General features: G+C 32.1%; 1 pseudogene across 1 annotated transcript; it reads left to right on the top strand.

Moving 5' to 3' along the window:
* Positions 1 to 1245: 1245 nt before the first annotated feature.
* On the top strand, positions 1246 to 5063 carry LOC149555700 (pentatricopeptide repeat-containing protein At2g13600 pseudogene; annotated as a pseudogene). Its single transcript, XR_016364545.1, has 2 exons — positions 1246 to 1496; positions 1777 to 5063. The product of XR_016364545.1 is annotated as a pentatricopeptide repeat-containing protein At2g13600 pseudogene (transcript).
* Positions 5064 to 15845: the final 10782 nt, after the last annotated feature.

The raw sequence follows: 15845 nt of genomic DNA, 5'->3' as shown, positions 1-15845 counted from the left end.
TGAATTGAGGAGGTTTCTTTCGAAATTCAGTTTTTGGGTTTCTATTGTAGTCCTTCGGGGTTTAAAATATATCGTTTAAGTATAAGGTCAACTTATACTTAAGATATATTTTAATATATGCGACAAATCGTTTGAGATAGGTTTTAGACCTCTCAGAGATAAGTTATGGATTCTAGGAAATTTCAAGGCATCAAAAATCCAGACTTAGCCAATTTTCAGGGCTTCAGGATTTCAGGCTTAGCCAAATTTCGGGATTCTGCATTTTACCCCAACTTGGTGTTTTGTTGATGAGTGGTCATTTCTTGTGCCCTTATCTTGTTGTGGTGGTTGTTGGGCTTTGTTTGGGTGTGTCAGTTTGGTAGTGGCGTTTGGAGATTCGTTGGTTGTCGGGATTGTGTTGAAGTCTTCCGTTGCGATCTTTGTGATCCTTGTATGATGTTGTCTTGTGCATTCATACTTGTAATAAAAAAATATCTTGGCTTGATTTGAATCCTTGTTTCCAAGGATCTCCGGGCGGGACATTACATCATGCTTAAAGGCTTGTTACCAGACACATCAACCCATAAATCACGATCAACCAATATATCTTCAACTTTAATTTCCACAACTCAAAGTTTGTGTCATTGAACTTTTCAATCTCTACTCTCTCTGTACCTACCATCTCAATTACCAAATAAACACTTTCCAAACTCTCTCCCACTGGAAACAAATTGACAGAGAAAACAACCCTACTTGACAAGGATAACCCAGGGTTTGATACCACTCGTTAGGAAAGCTATTTGTGGAAAACACCTTCCAAATGCCAATTTACAAGAGAAATATAAAAGATTGTAAAGCTACTTTAGAACATTGAGATGCATACAAGATAAACACAGTAGACTAGATTTAATGTGAGAAATCCTTTCGGGAAAAAACCCACCACCAAAAAAACCCCGAGAAACTTTGTATTACAGTAAACAAATTACATACAACAAACTCTGGTTTTGGACAGGGTCACAGGGTCAGATTGTATTACAATCAACCTAACTTTTACCATTTCAGTGCATTCAACCTAATGAATCCTGTAGTCATTTATACACTGCAATTCGTTATGGAATCTAGTGCATTAATTGTCACAATACAAAAGCGGTTATTGACAGTCTCAACAGGTCCCTCCTCCGGTTGGCAGTCTCTTCAACATCAGATCACTCCCTTTGACCTATGAAACTCCCTTCGGCATTAGGGTCTAAACTCTGCCTTGACTCGATCTCTCGTACCAACTTTACCGTAATGCTTCACCATACTGAAATGACTGAAATGACTTAAGTACAAGATTTTCTATACGGTGAGTTCACCTCCACCGTACAGAAGATTTCACTTCCACCGTACGGCGAGGCCTCCAACTCCAACGTACTTCGTTACTCAACACAAGGGAGAGATCTGTCCACGTTTAATTTGTCTCCATTCAACAGGGATATCATCTATTTGTGTCATGATGATTTCAGTTTTAAGATACGGTAAATTGGATCCAGAAAGAGCAATAAAGATCACAGGTGTCAATTTTAAGATACGGTAAATTGGATCCAGAAAGAGCAATAAAGATCACAGGTTATGCACATTCAGTTTTATGATACACTGATTATACGATCAAATTCAGACTTTTCTAGGATTTTCTTTGTATACACTTGACAATTTATATGTGGGCAGTGAGCTTATTTGGATAATACCTTAGTGTTATTTTTGCTGAATTTACTTTCTCTGATCAATATAAATGTTGGGTATTATAATCTGCCGCAGGGAAATTGAAAAACCGAGATCAAGATTGAGGTGGAAGTAAATTGAATGACAATGCACTTTTCGCAGGCTTCAATTATACAATGCAATACCAATGCCAATGCCAATGTTATTCACTCTTCGTGTCAATCTGAATTTCCCAACATTACGTAGGAAGGATTTTATTGAGGAAGCGCATCAAAGTTTTCTCACTAGGCAGAACTCCACAGTACATTCTTTTGTCAGTCTCGAAAAATTGCCAAACAGTGTTACCAGGTCTGCGCTTTCACAGGCTAAACAAATCCTCTCTCTCATTAATCACAGGAAATTTTCATTTGCTACACAAACAATTTTCCAAAATAACCTTATCAACATGTATGATAAGTGCGGTAATGGTGTAGATGCGCGTAAAGTGTTTGATGAAATGACAGAACGAGACATGTCCTCATGGAATACCATAATTGCAGCTTACCGAAGACGAGGTTATCAACACAAGGCATTGGCTCTGTTTCACCAAATGCAACAAACATGTGTTCAACCCGATCGATTCACCTTTTCCAGCATACTCCAAGCCTGTGCTAAAATAAGGGCTTTGGAACAGGGTATGAACACCCATCGAGGTATAGTGGAAAGGGGTTTTTTGTCTGATATCGTAATTGTGAATAGCCTGATAGACATGTATGCAAAATGTGGAAGCGTACACAAGGCACGCGAACTGTTCGACAAAATGCCTCAGAGGAGTGTGATCTCATGGAATTCTATGATTGCAGGGTATGCTCAGAACTGTTTACTTGAGAAGGCTTTAAGACTTTTTGATGAAATGCCAGAGAAAAATTTGGTTTCGTGGAATGTCATGATTGCAGGGTGTGTACAAAATGGTGATGTCGATCAGGCTTTGAGGTTTTTCAAAGAAATGCCTCGACCAGATGTCATCTCATGGAATTCCTTGGTTGCGGGATATGCGCGGGAAGGGTTTGCTGAAAAGGCCTTGGAGACTTTTAAACAAATTCGATTGGTGGGTTTAAAGCCGAATTATTCAACCTTTGCCAGCATTCTCCCAGCCTGTGCCAAAATGGGAGCTTTGGAACAGGGTATGGATGTCCATCAAGCCATAATCGAAAGCGGATTTATGTCAGATGTTGTAGTTTCGAGTGCCCTTTTAGATATGTATGCAAAATGTGGAAGTATACAGAAAGCTCGTCAACTGTTTGACAAAATGACCAACAGAAACGTGATCTCATGGAACACTATGATTGCAGGATATGCACAAAATGGGTTTTTTCAAGACGCACTCAAACTCTTTGAAATGATGAAGCAATCTAAAATGCAGCTTGACCATGTAAGTTTCGCTAGTGTTTTATTTGCATGCAGCCATGCTGGTTTAGTGGATCAGGGTTGTAAATACTTCAACGACATGACTGCCATATATTGCGTTACGCCAATGCTTGACCATTATGTGTGCCTGGTTGACCTTCTTGGCCGTGCTGGTTATCTTGAGGAAGGTCTCAATATTATCATCAAAATGCCCATTAAGCCTATGGTGGTTGTTTGGATATGCTTGCTTGGTGCCTGTAGATCACATAAGAATATAGAGTTAGGAGTATTTACAGCAAATCTTCTTTCTGAGATGGATCCTGAAAATACTGCAACTTATGTCCCTCTGTCAAACATCTATGCAGAATTGGGCAGGTGGGATGAGGTTCAAAAGGTGAGGAAACTGATGAAAGATAGAGGAGTTAGAAAGATGCCTGGATGTAGTTGGATAGAAGTTCATAAAGTGGCACATTCTTTTTCCGTAAGAGACAAATCCTACCCTTAGGCACAGGAGATATATGCAAAGTTGTCTCAGACAAAAGAACCAGGGTGTCTTCCAGAGGTAAGACATATACTAAATGATGGCGAGGAAAAATAAAATTTCCTTTGTCGATGACAGTGAAAAGATGGGCACATTGGGCAGTTGAATTTGAATTGCTATACATACTACTGGGACAATTTTTTTGAGTTCTCAAGAATCTCCAGAGCATGTGTAGGCTGCAACATTGCAACCAAGTTTATCTCCAAGATTTCCAAGACAAATTTCTGTGAGAGATGTGAAGAGCTCTGTCAAATAATAATGAAAAGTCCATATCCTTCCAGAGATTATAGGTGATGTTTAGTGAAGTATGCATCAGGTTGTATCAGATCTGCAGTCATAAGAGGGGATTAAAGTTTCATCAGTTGTATTCAAAATGAGTTCTTTTCGAAGATTTTGTACATCTAGAACTTTTTATCGACTTCATCAAATCAGATACGTCGATCTACATTTAACTGTTTTTGAAGAAGCATGTACATCTCTGGGCTGGAAAGGTGGAGATTGAAGTCGAAGAATGGAAAAAGCAGAAGAGGTCTAAATGCATCAAGGAAAAGGATATATTGTTTACTTGCAGAAAATGTTTGACAAAAGCTTACGATGAACTCAGTAATTGGAGATGGGAGATGACAGAGAGAGCCTCTTTGATAGTTGTTTACCGCAAGCTTTGTCATTTTGTATGGTATTTTTTCTGGATTCTTTTCTGTTATCTTGTGCTGATCCATTTCGGGCCGGCTTAAAGATCACACACTGAGCGTTTGACTGCTTAGGTGGATCTTGTGGGGTCCATTTGATCTTCTATGGCTTTTGCCCTGTTGTTTTCCCATAACGTTTATTCACTGGCTTCCGTTCGGTCCAAAGTATAGTCACCGTCAACTTTTGATTTTGAATTGTTCCCGCTTAGAATTTTGAAAAGCATTGGATGATATTAAATAAAACGGGGCATTTCCATTTATCTCGTTACTTATATGAAAGAGCTTTTGGCAGGTGCAATGATTTTCCTTACTGCTAAATTGTGTTTGAAGAATTTTCAGGGCCTTTCCTGATTTACGTTGGGAATGTTTACAGTTGGCTATGCAGCTCATAAATTGGGCATATTGGAACAATATTTAGACATCCATCAAAGCATAAATGAAGGGGAGCATTGTGATCTTAGCTTCACACGCAAAGACAGGCCAGATGAGCTGTTTGAGAAAATGCCTCAAAGCATTGTGGTCGCTTGGAATGCTATGACTGCGGGATTGCACAAAATGCATTTTCCCACTTCCTCCCAGCCTGCACAAAAATGGGAGATTTAGAACGGGGTGTGGATATACTGCAACTATAATAGTAGATGCTTTCTAAGGCATATATCCAGTAATAATATCTGATATCACATATTGGAAGAACTTTGCAAAAGTTTTCTCTCTTAATTTGTATTTGTATTCAGATTAATGAAATTTGTTGAACATGCTTCTCTTTATCCTCTGTTATCTGTTATTTTATTCAGTCCTCCTGTATTTCTCGTGGCTCTTGTGATTAACAATAGCTCTGTAAAAGTAAGGAAACCAATTAATAATTTCAGTTTTCCACAATCTATAATCATGACTATTGTGTTTAGTTTATACTTTATGCTATTGAAATTTTAATGGAAAAAACATTTTCACAAATGAAACAACCCATATTTTTCAATATAATACTAGATACAGGGTTTAGAGGTCAACAATTTTCGAAATACTGACATACACTGTCCATAATTCAAGTTTCTGGAAACATGTCTACAGTGAAAAGCCGATGCAAAATCAGAGCTTTGTCGCCATCTCATTTCCTTTATTTATGAAGTGACCTAGGTTGTGCAGTTTATTTTTAATTCTTTTAAAATTTATCTTCAATTTTATGGTTGCTGGCCAATTGTCTACCGGTTAATTTTTTCAATTATATGTGAACAAAGCTATTTGAATATGAGTGCAATATCTCTTAAAGATACCAATTTTTGTAATCATAGCCAGGTCTTAATCATAATCTTGAAATAGATATGATGGATTTGAAAGCTTGTTACTCGTCACATTATATCCTGTTTGTGCAAACGGTTAGATTTTATAATTAATCTTGAAATAGATATGATGGATTTGGAAGCTTGTTAATAGTCGCATTATATCTTGTTAATCATCACATTATATCTCGTTTGAGCACATGGTTAGATTTTCTAATTATAAAGTAACGTATAATGTGTAGTGTTTTTTATTTTTTTATTTTAAATTACTTTTAAAATTATCTATTACCTCGAGTATCATGACTGTTATCCAATTTGTACTAACTTTGTTTCAATTATGTTTGTAAAAAGCAATAGTGAATATAGATGTGCACATGAGTGTAACATCCCTCAATACTTGAACTATGAATACAAATTTTCATGAACTAACAAAATACTAAGAACATTTTGTCTAATTCATTTACTCGATTTAAGTCAGTTTTTCTATGCAGTAAGAAAGGAATCACACTATTAAGAAAATTTACTTTTAACTACGTATTTCTTTAAAAACTTTTTGAACAAATTCTTTAGATTTCCCATATGCATGTAGTATATGATAGAAGTTCTATATTTGGAAAATTCTTTTAGGGAGGATTCAAAGAGTAGAATGAGTCAATGAACTTTTGTTCACACATAGAGAAAGTTTACACTTAAACAACTTGTGTGTAAACAAACAATAATGTTACTACAATAAGCCCACACTTTGTTGAAGACCTTTGTGGCTCTCATAAATAATTTACTAGCGGTTATAACACAGTTAACCAGGCTATTGAAAATGATTTATACAAATATTTATATGGATAAACAAAGGGGATATGAAATGACATGGAGAAGAGACATGGAAATTGGGTACAATTTTCTACATAAACACCTAGTTGTAATCTTACTTTCTTTAATCTTTTAACACCTGTCTTGGATTATTTCCCTACCCAATTCACAAGATGTGAAAAAAACTGCATTGTGAAATAGAAAATACAATGACTTTGTTTCATTCCTTGTGAGTTGTTTCAAGGTAGATCTAGTGTTTGGGATTAATGGAATCACATAGTGTGGTTGTCAGAGGCTCAACATGCAAGTGTTGAGGTTGCGAAGATTGGATTTTGCAAAGTGGGCAATCAAGGAAGTCATCTTCTCTCTGAACAAGCCCTTTTACTGGTACACATTGTTTGGCTTATTCTTGTAGGGTTCAATATCTTCATTAGCCTAGTTATAAAATTTTATAAAATTACTTTTACTAAACTTAAAGAACAGTCTTAATAATCAGTTAACCCTTAGACCTGTCATGTACAAGTGCTAGTATTTAACAGAATCGCAAATTGGTGCAACCTTAGCTTTCTATTTCAAATCTATTATTTGTTGGTTGAACTTTCCAAAGATTAAAGTTTGATGCAAATATGTACCTCATAGATAAATTCTTTTATTTTAAATGTAAGGTGCAGAATGAATACAGTAGATGAAGAAAGAAAAGTCCAACTGCGCTTCTAGAAGCTCTCCTCTAGCTTTTTGCTATGGTAATGGCTGCCATATTTATGTTTGTCTCTCTTCTGATTTGTTTCTATACAATGAGTGGTTTTAGCATGTAATTATATTATATTAAATTCATAATTTGACACACAGTCATCTTGATATGGTATTTCTCATTTTGTTTGTTTCAACCCTATTTGGCATCTCTCAATTATTACATTGACTCAAATTACTATTTTCATACCTATAATAACCAAGTTTTATACTCTGGCAATTCATTGATTAAGAAAAGAGCCCTGATTTAAGCAAAGAACATTCATCGAATCATAAGACATGAATTTTTTTAGATGTCATTTTTCAAGAGACAAAATGGTACAAGTCAAAAGAAAGCACTACACGGAAAGAAAATAATTGTGATCATAATGAGTGAATCATTCCTACATTCTATAGGGATGACGTAGAGGCTGAAATTAAAACAGTAATAAAATCAAATAGGTAGTTGCACATTTTTTTCATTGAGAAGACAAAACATGAATGTCTAATAGCATAAAAGTAGATTGATTTTGGGACTCATGCTTTAATGTAAACATAATGCAAACCGATTGAAAAGGTAAAGACATTTGTCAAGAATATAGATGGTGCATTTGGCCAAGTATTATGGTTGAAACATGCTGGTACATAAGCAGGCAAAATATGGGAGCATATGCATATGATATGTTAGACAGATTACTTCAAAGATATATGTCAATTCATGTAATGCATTGACTACGCAAATATACAAGATTTGGATTAATATGCAGACATAGGGTTTTCTTTTATTATTTGAATTCATAAATTAAAAAAAAATATCAATAGCAATTTTTATTGGTACCAAACAGTCTCTATAAAGAAAATTCTAGATTTGAAATTATATTAGCTGAAATTTTTTCAATATTGACATAGTTTTATTGTTTTATCTAGTCTTAAATAGTTTTGGGATCATTGATGTAGAACATTTAAAATCCCATCTGTGGGTGGAGCATTTCACATTTTCATCTAAATCTAATATCTCAACGTAAGATTTATCATAGGATGATTATTTAGAGCTACTAAAAATTACTTGAACTAATTTGAAATTCTATTTTTATTTTAATATACTATTTTTCAAAATAATATTAGATTCAAATCTTCAAACTAATAGTTAATATATGACAAACATTTTAATCAAGCTATATATTTAAGATTATTAATACAAATAATTAATATACATATTTTAACATTGATTTTATATTTTTGGACTTCCTTTATAACTATTAAACTTCAATACATATGGATAAGAAGGTTACATATTATATGGAAATTGGAAAAAGAAAGATCAATTGTTTTCTATTAAGATATCATTTGATTTTGTATAGCAATTTATGAAGAATGGTGTCAGATTTAATAGTTTGGTTAAATGGCTTAGTCCAATTATAACAAATTGAAATATATTTCTTAGTAAATTAATAGTTTTATAAATGTAAAGGTAAATTTATAGTTTTCTACTCTATAAAGTATTATTTGATTGATTTATTAGATGTCATAATGGATGTCATAATAAAGATCTTAACATTTGTCTTATTGTATTTACTGGAGGCACATACTATTGCAATCACTTGTGCATAACGAGTGATTAATTTTTCCTACTTCAAAAAATGAAATGTAAGTATTTTTATAAATAATTTAATCCTTTGATTTTTTCTAATGTTTATATGTCAAATCTTAATTTCTAAAATAATGAAAAATATTTTACTTTTTTTTATTGGCTCATATTATTTGAGTCTTATAGGAGCGGATTTCCAAGAACCACTACCCTATATTTAAGGATGAAATATATATAAAATATGAAACACATAAGATTTATATGAAACTCAAAAAACTTATCAAATTAATTTTTTAGCTATAATGGTTATATATTATAAATTCAAAAATATTTTTATGTTAGAAATATATGTAGTTTGAATGATAATTATTTTTAATCTTAATAATTTAAAGAGAATACGTGAATTCTAACATTACAATTATATGATAATTTTTTTTAGAAATTATTATTCTTCAAATATTTAAATATGTATGAAGATAGTTTTTTTTACAAATCTTAAACAAATATTGATTAAATTATATTAAATTAACATCATTTAAACTGACTATTAAATTTTTATTCTTAAACTATTATAACATACCTCAACTCACAATTTTCTAAATATTAAATTTTTAATATTGAACTATTACAACTTCTGGCAAATACAAGCCAAGATTATCAATTTCCAATCTTAAACTAAGATTTTGATATACTAAAAATTTTAGATAGTCAAGATTGATTTAGTTTTCCAATCTTAATTTCTTCCTCATGTGCAATGTTTGAGAGTGGCTGTTTGACTTGATTATATATTCTATATAAAGTTTGACTATATTAGTTACTTGCACAAACTATACATCAACTTATGTATGTCCAATATATTTTTAAAATGACATACATCAAAAACAATATACAAAATGTAAGTCCAATAATGGCATATAGGTGTAAAATGTGCATCCCTATATATCTTGCTCCTCACTAGGGAAAGAAAACAAATCCCTAGTTGTCTTTGATCGTTGTGAAGAGGGAGATGTTACGGATAAGGAGATCTTCCTAACACGTTGGCTAGTCCATCAATCTAGAATCTTCTATTTAAGTCGACCTGTTACAATCCAAATATATGTGAATCAATAACTATTATACCTCAAAAATAAAATATACATGTACACATAAAACATAATATTTTCTTACCACTACTTGATAATCCCTCTCTACATCCACCTTAGGGGCACATGGACGGTTGAGAGTAATAAGACCCTACAACAACGATCAAAATTATCAATCTATCATACTTATGAATATCATATCTAATTTTAATACTAACTAAATTGTAAAAAAAAAATCAAATTATGCAAACTCTTTCATACTCTATTAGTGACTCGAAATTAGCAATGACAGAGACGACTCCCTGATCAATAGACTAAAGAAGACGTGGAGTCATCACTGATGTCACTAGTTGAAAATGATACAACACGATAATCAAATGTGGTTATGAAGAATACATATTTTATTATACCACGTCATCAATAAAATGATTTGGGTACCTCTATAAATGTAGCACTATGTCCTTCATTGTGCGGTGTCAATGCCAAAGATGCAACATTTGCCTGTTGCACATATATGTAAATTTATTAGACATCACATTCTCATGAAAAATAATCTACTATAGACATACAAATGAAAATACATTAGTACATGTATATACCTATGGGGAAATGAAATCATCTAACAGCCAGGTGACCCCAAATTAACATCACCATGACAACTCTGACTTTGCATATGATCATGTAATAAGCCAAACCAGTTAATTATTCATTCATTTCTTAAATAAATATAGTTTTTTGAATACAATTAGCATGCAAACAAATATACCTCTAGAATAGTGGTATCACACCCATGCACAGAGTCCAATTTGAAAGTTGATGGTTCACCACAAAACTAGTGCATGTGGATAAATTTTTGAGTCAATCTTTCATATGATTACATTATAAATAGATGTATTATTTTAATGAATACATTTACACATACATATGGAGCCATCGACGTGGCATAAAATGGGACTGGGGGATTAGTACTAGTGACAACAACACTCTAGCCTTGAATTTTGAAAAATGTGAAGACATACTAATTTATTAGCCATTCATATACATATGAGATGTGATCAAAATAGTTTAAAATATAATTGTTAATATTTATCTTTGTATCAATGCCAAATGTGGCATTGAGGAAGTCATCTGTCATCATCCCATTATCATCATCCTCTTTGTTGGAAGTGCCAAATGTGTACAAAGATCCACATGATGAATATATATGACCAGTAGACTGACAAGGCTCATCTGCAATCAAAGGAGTGTCACACTAAATGAGGCTCTAAGTCAATGCATAATGCATACTGTGTCAGCCCCTACATGTTCCTTCACAACAGATGGAACAATAATATGCTCCACTTGTGGCTTGCCAATAGTTTCCCTAACAACATTAGGGTCATGAAGTTCCCCTAACATATCAAATGATGATTCTCCACCTCTACCCTAAGAAAGAACAATGTCAAAATAATTGGGGATCTCCCCAGGGACAAACCCACAATACAATTTCATCAAAAGGACCAACTCACAATACAATTTCATCAACAAATACTTTGGAACATCTTGATTTTTATGAGGGGCATCAAACACCATCCACCATTTGTCCCAGAATTTATTTATAATATCGTCATATGAATGTACCAATGGATGTGGAACCTCTTAAAGTTGTAGTTCTCAATGTGTGTTGTTCTCCTGGCTTTCTAAATAAAGCACATATGTCATCTGTTGTAATCTTCTTATTTTTTAAATCTTCATTGGAAAATTTATCATTATAATATCTTTTCTGTTCTTCTCTTTTATTATTCCATAGATTCAACTAACCACTAACAGATGTTACTTGACTCACAATGGTCTCAAGGGATTGTGCCAATTGTGCCCTACCAGTATTGTTTTGAAGCAAATTCTTAAACCTCCTAATAATAGTTTCTAACTCAATTCTCCTTCTTTCAATTTAATTCAAAATTTTCTTGGGGTCTTTGGAGGAGGTCTTTTGATTGGTCTTGGAGGTTGTGGAAGTGGTTTTTCTTCATTTTGAGGGTTTTTTTCAGGTTGATTCTATAGAGGGTTAGGTGGTGCATTTTCTACATTACTGGATAATTAAACAATACTCTTTGTAAAAACTAAATAAATTACCCAAATTAAAATTAAAATATAAAACATTAAAAAAACAAAATTTAGCAAAAAGAAGAGTTAAGATTCATACCAATTTGTGATTTTTGATGATGTGGAACCATTTTTAATGCAATTTGGTGTTGATTATCACTTGCAATGTAGTGTGTTTATAGTCTTTAGATAATAAGTAAGATGCCAAAATGACAACAAATAGAGAGAAATGAGGGGAAACCCTCTGGTTTTATTTATTTATAACTTTTTGAACAACACAATCGCACTACCTTTTCAATTTCACAAGCCTAAGGTTCATCCCACCCAAACAATAGTGTGATTGCACTATGTCTTAGATAAGAAAAAAATGTGGCACCTTTTTGGTACCACAAATTTGTGCATACATCAAAGTGAGATAGAGGGAGGATTTAATTAAATATGTAGATAAAGAGTAGAACCATTTCAAGATTTTCTCCTTAAATATAGAGATAAATACTAGATTAGAATTGATTTTCAAATGATAATCAATACACACTGATCTCTAGAAGATTGAATTGGTACCTTGGGACCATTTAACCAACTATATACGTAGACCAATGCTTCATATGATGAACTATAGTTCTTGCAAATGATTTATTATAGCTAGACATATTATGTTGTGGAGGAGGCTTAAAGTTCAATCGCTTAGAGTATGATATGATAGGGTGAATGAATAACTAGCATTGTATTATTGATATTTCTTGAACTAAGTGGTAAACGAAAGGGTTAGTGGTATAGGTTGAGACATTGAGAGTAGGAAATGTAACTTTTTTATGCTTTGATGAGAGTGGAAAGGGTTGTGAATTTAATGGTAGGATAGGAGAAAAAAGAAAGTATAGTAGTAAGAGAGTATCAATTGAGATAAATGAAGGGTGGCTCATAGGGGCAAGAGGTAGAACATTTTCCAAGTGGGACACAATCAAGTCATTGGAGATAGTGGGGACAAAAAGAGACATAATGACCTAGGAATAACAATTATATGAGAAAAATAAGATTGGAAGTTTAGGCAAAGTAATATTGAGTTGTAGGAAAAAGAAAAGAGGTTTCTAGAAGAGAAGGATGAAGTAGGAGAATTAGCCTATAAATAGACATGAGTGTGGATAGTATATCTTATAACATGTATTGTCTTTGACTGCTCGATATGTGTGATGATGATATTTTTTATGGAGTCAGTGAATGAAGAGATTTAGGATAACGTGATATCGTCACATGTGCCACTTTGGAAGAGGGACAACTGATGTTCAATTTTGATGAGTGACAAACTTAGCATCATCAAATAGGGCTTTACTATTGGAGTGGTCATCCATGTGGGATATAATGAGACATCATATGGGATGGATGAAAATGAAAGAATGAAGAGGAAGAAAAATGCATGGATATGTTCATATGAGGGTTCCTATAAAAGATAAGTACAAGGAAATACTAGTCAAATTGTATATAAAAAAAGAACATAAATGATTTATTCCTACATACCATAATAGTGTCAAAGGTAATAGTGTAGTAAATGGACATTAACTTAATTGTAATAAATTCTATATGTTGTGACTACAACAATGTTTATGTTTACTAAAAGATAATTTTAAGGATGAAGAAATGAATAAATAATGAAGTTTAAGATTCATATCAAGCTCACTATAAATATAGGCAACCTACATAATTAAAAGTAGAAATTATTTTTCAAACATTTATTTTGAGATTCAATTGGTAAAGCATCATAAATGGGTTTACATAAGATATCACAAACTGATTAGATTGTTTATTTTGTCTTAAGAATTATTTTAAATCTAAATAAATTTTAATTAGAAAATGATATCAAAATAAAAAATAATTTATTGATAAACAATTAAATTTAGCAATGACAATATTATTTGAAGAGATTTAAAAGACAATAAGAATGAAAAATCAAACCTTGATAAACTATTAGATGGAAAATAATCGAAAGAATACATTGAATACATTGTAATAAGGTCTATTGGAGTAGTTGCAATTACAAGAAATGACCAAATTGCTTTCACAGTTGTTGAAAAGGTGTTCCAAAACCTCCATTTTGCTAGTAAACATTGCAAAGTTTGGCTGTATAAGGGGTGATTGTATTTTTCTTGAAATTTCCCAAGGCCTTTCTAACAAATCGATTTTGTCAATAATTTGCAATCCAAGAATTCCATTAGCAAATGGTTAATCAAGAGAAAACTTTAAACTATTCACATGGCTTGTCCATACTTCCACTCTGCGCATATCATTGCGTTCCATGAAATAAAACCTATAAAATCTCTTTGAGGCATTCTGTGAAATAGTCAAAGACCTTTTCTTGTGCTTCCACATTTTGCAAGCAAAAATATGAGATCGTTTTCAACTATAAAATCTGAAGGGAAAAAAACCCCATTCTACAAAGCTTTGGTGGATGCCACACGCATATCAAGATCTGCTGTGCTTATGGTGGAAGTGAAGGTGTTGGAAAAAATTGCAATTTTTGACTTTACTTATTAAAAAGCTCCAAAAAAATGATTGCACATGTACTAGAATAGTTGATCATTTCTTAGTTTTATTAGTTGTTGATTGGTCCATTTTTTCAAAAAGTACGGTGATTGGCTATTGGAGAGTCTTAGTTGCATATTTCAAGAAAATGTTTTAAAATGACACTTTTAGACCACCTCACACTCTTTGAGTTCTACAGAGAGCTCCGTACATGAAGGAAAGCCAAAATGTTAGTTTTATGCTCTTCACTCACCTACACAGGTTCATTGGGAAAATTTATAAATTTTGACATACGGATTAGTAACAGTAGGTGCACAAAGTTAACCTTAGTTGTTACTAGGTTGCTTCCCCTAGACAACACTTTATCCTTCTTATGTAATCTCTTAATATTATTAAAACTTGATATTCACATATGCATATCTTATACCTAAGATTATAGACCAAACACTACAATACTAAAAAAAATCCTTGCTCTCTTTTTTATTCACCTCTCTTATGGGTCACATATGGTGTTATATGTACTCATAAAAAATACATTATTTCACCCTAAAAAAATGAAACATAGAATAAATAGATTGAAAAACAATATCTTTACTTATCTATAATATATACACCAAGAAGCTAGACATTATTATTAGTTCATGCCAAAGCATGATAGTATTGGAATCATTGAGTTCTACTTTTAAAATAATTCAGCCAAACATATTAGAATATTAAAACTTTTAGATCAAATTTATATGTTTTTATTTAATTTTTATTTTTAATGATCATTCAAAATACAATTTATTTGTCTCGTGATTTGTTAATAGTAAAAATATCAATGAAAAAATCATTTTTTCTATTTTTTAAAATACAAAATATAGGTCACCATGTACTGCACATAAATGCTAATTATTATTTCTGAAATACCATTTTGCAGGCACTGACTATAGTGATACATAATATAGGACACCTTTTCGTTGCAAACAATATTGTTGCATTTTGCAGTACTGTCAACCATCCTTGATGACTTCTTTTCATTTAATTTATTTTTTAAATTTAGTTTTAGCATATATCTTTATTTTCACAAAAAATACATAAATACATATGTAATATAAGTGATCTTATTGTTTTCTAATAGATTAATTATTTTAGATCATGAATTTAAAAAAAAAAAATCTATTATATTATTATACTCATTTTTATAATCATATATATATTGATTATCTTTTTTTACCTAGAAATTAAATAAATTATATTTTTGAACAACTACATTACATTTACTAATAACTACCAACAACAAATTATTTATGAATAATAAAGTTTAACATCAATATATCACTTATATCTTTCAATATTATAAAGATCTCTAAATTATATCTTTAGGTCCTACAATATTTTGATATATTTTTAAGAATTATTATTGTTATTTTTCATTTCCTATACACTTCATTACAATCCATATTTTCATTATAATTGCACATATATAGT

This window comes from Cupressus sempervirens, chromosome 5 (assembly GCF_028749045.1).
Source record: "Cupressus sempervirens isolate cs-2001-9-10 chromosome 5, ASM2874904v1, whole genome shotgun sequence".
NCBI lineage: Eukaryota > Viridiplantae > Streptophyta > Pinopsida > Cupressales > Cupressaceae > Cupressus > Cupressus sempervirens.
Note: the sequence above shows the minus strand (reverse complement) of the source record. Positions and strands in the feature narration are given on the sequence as shown.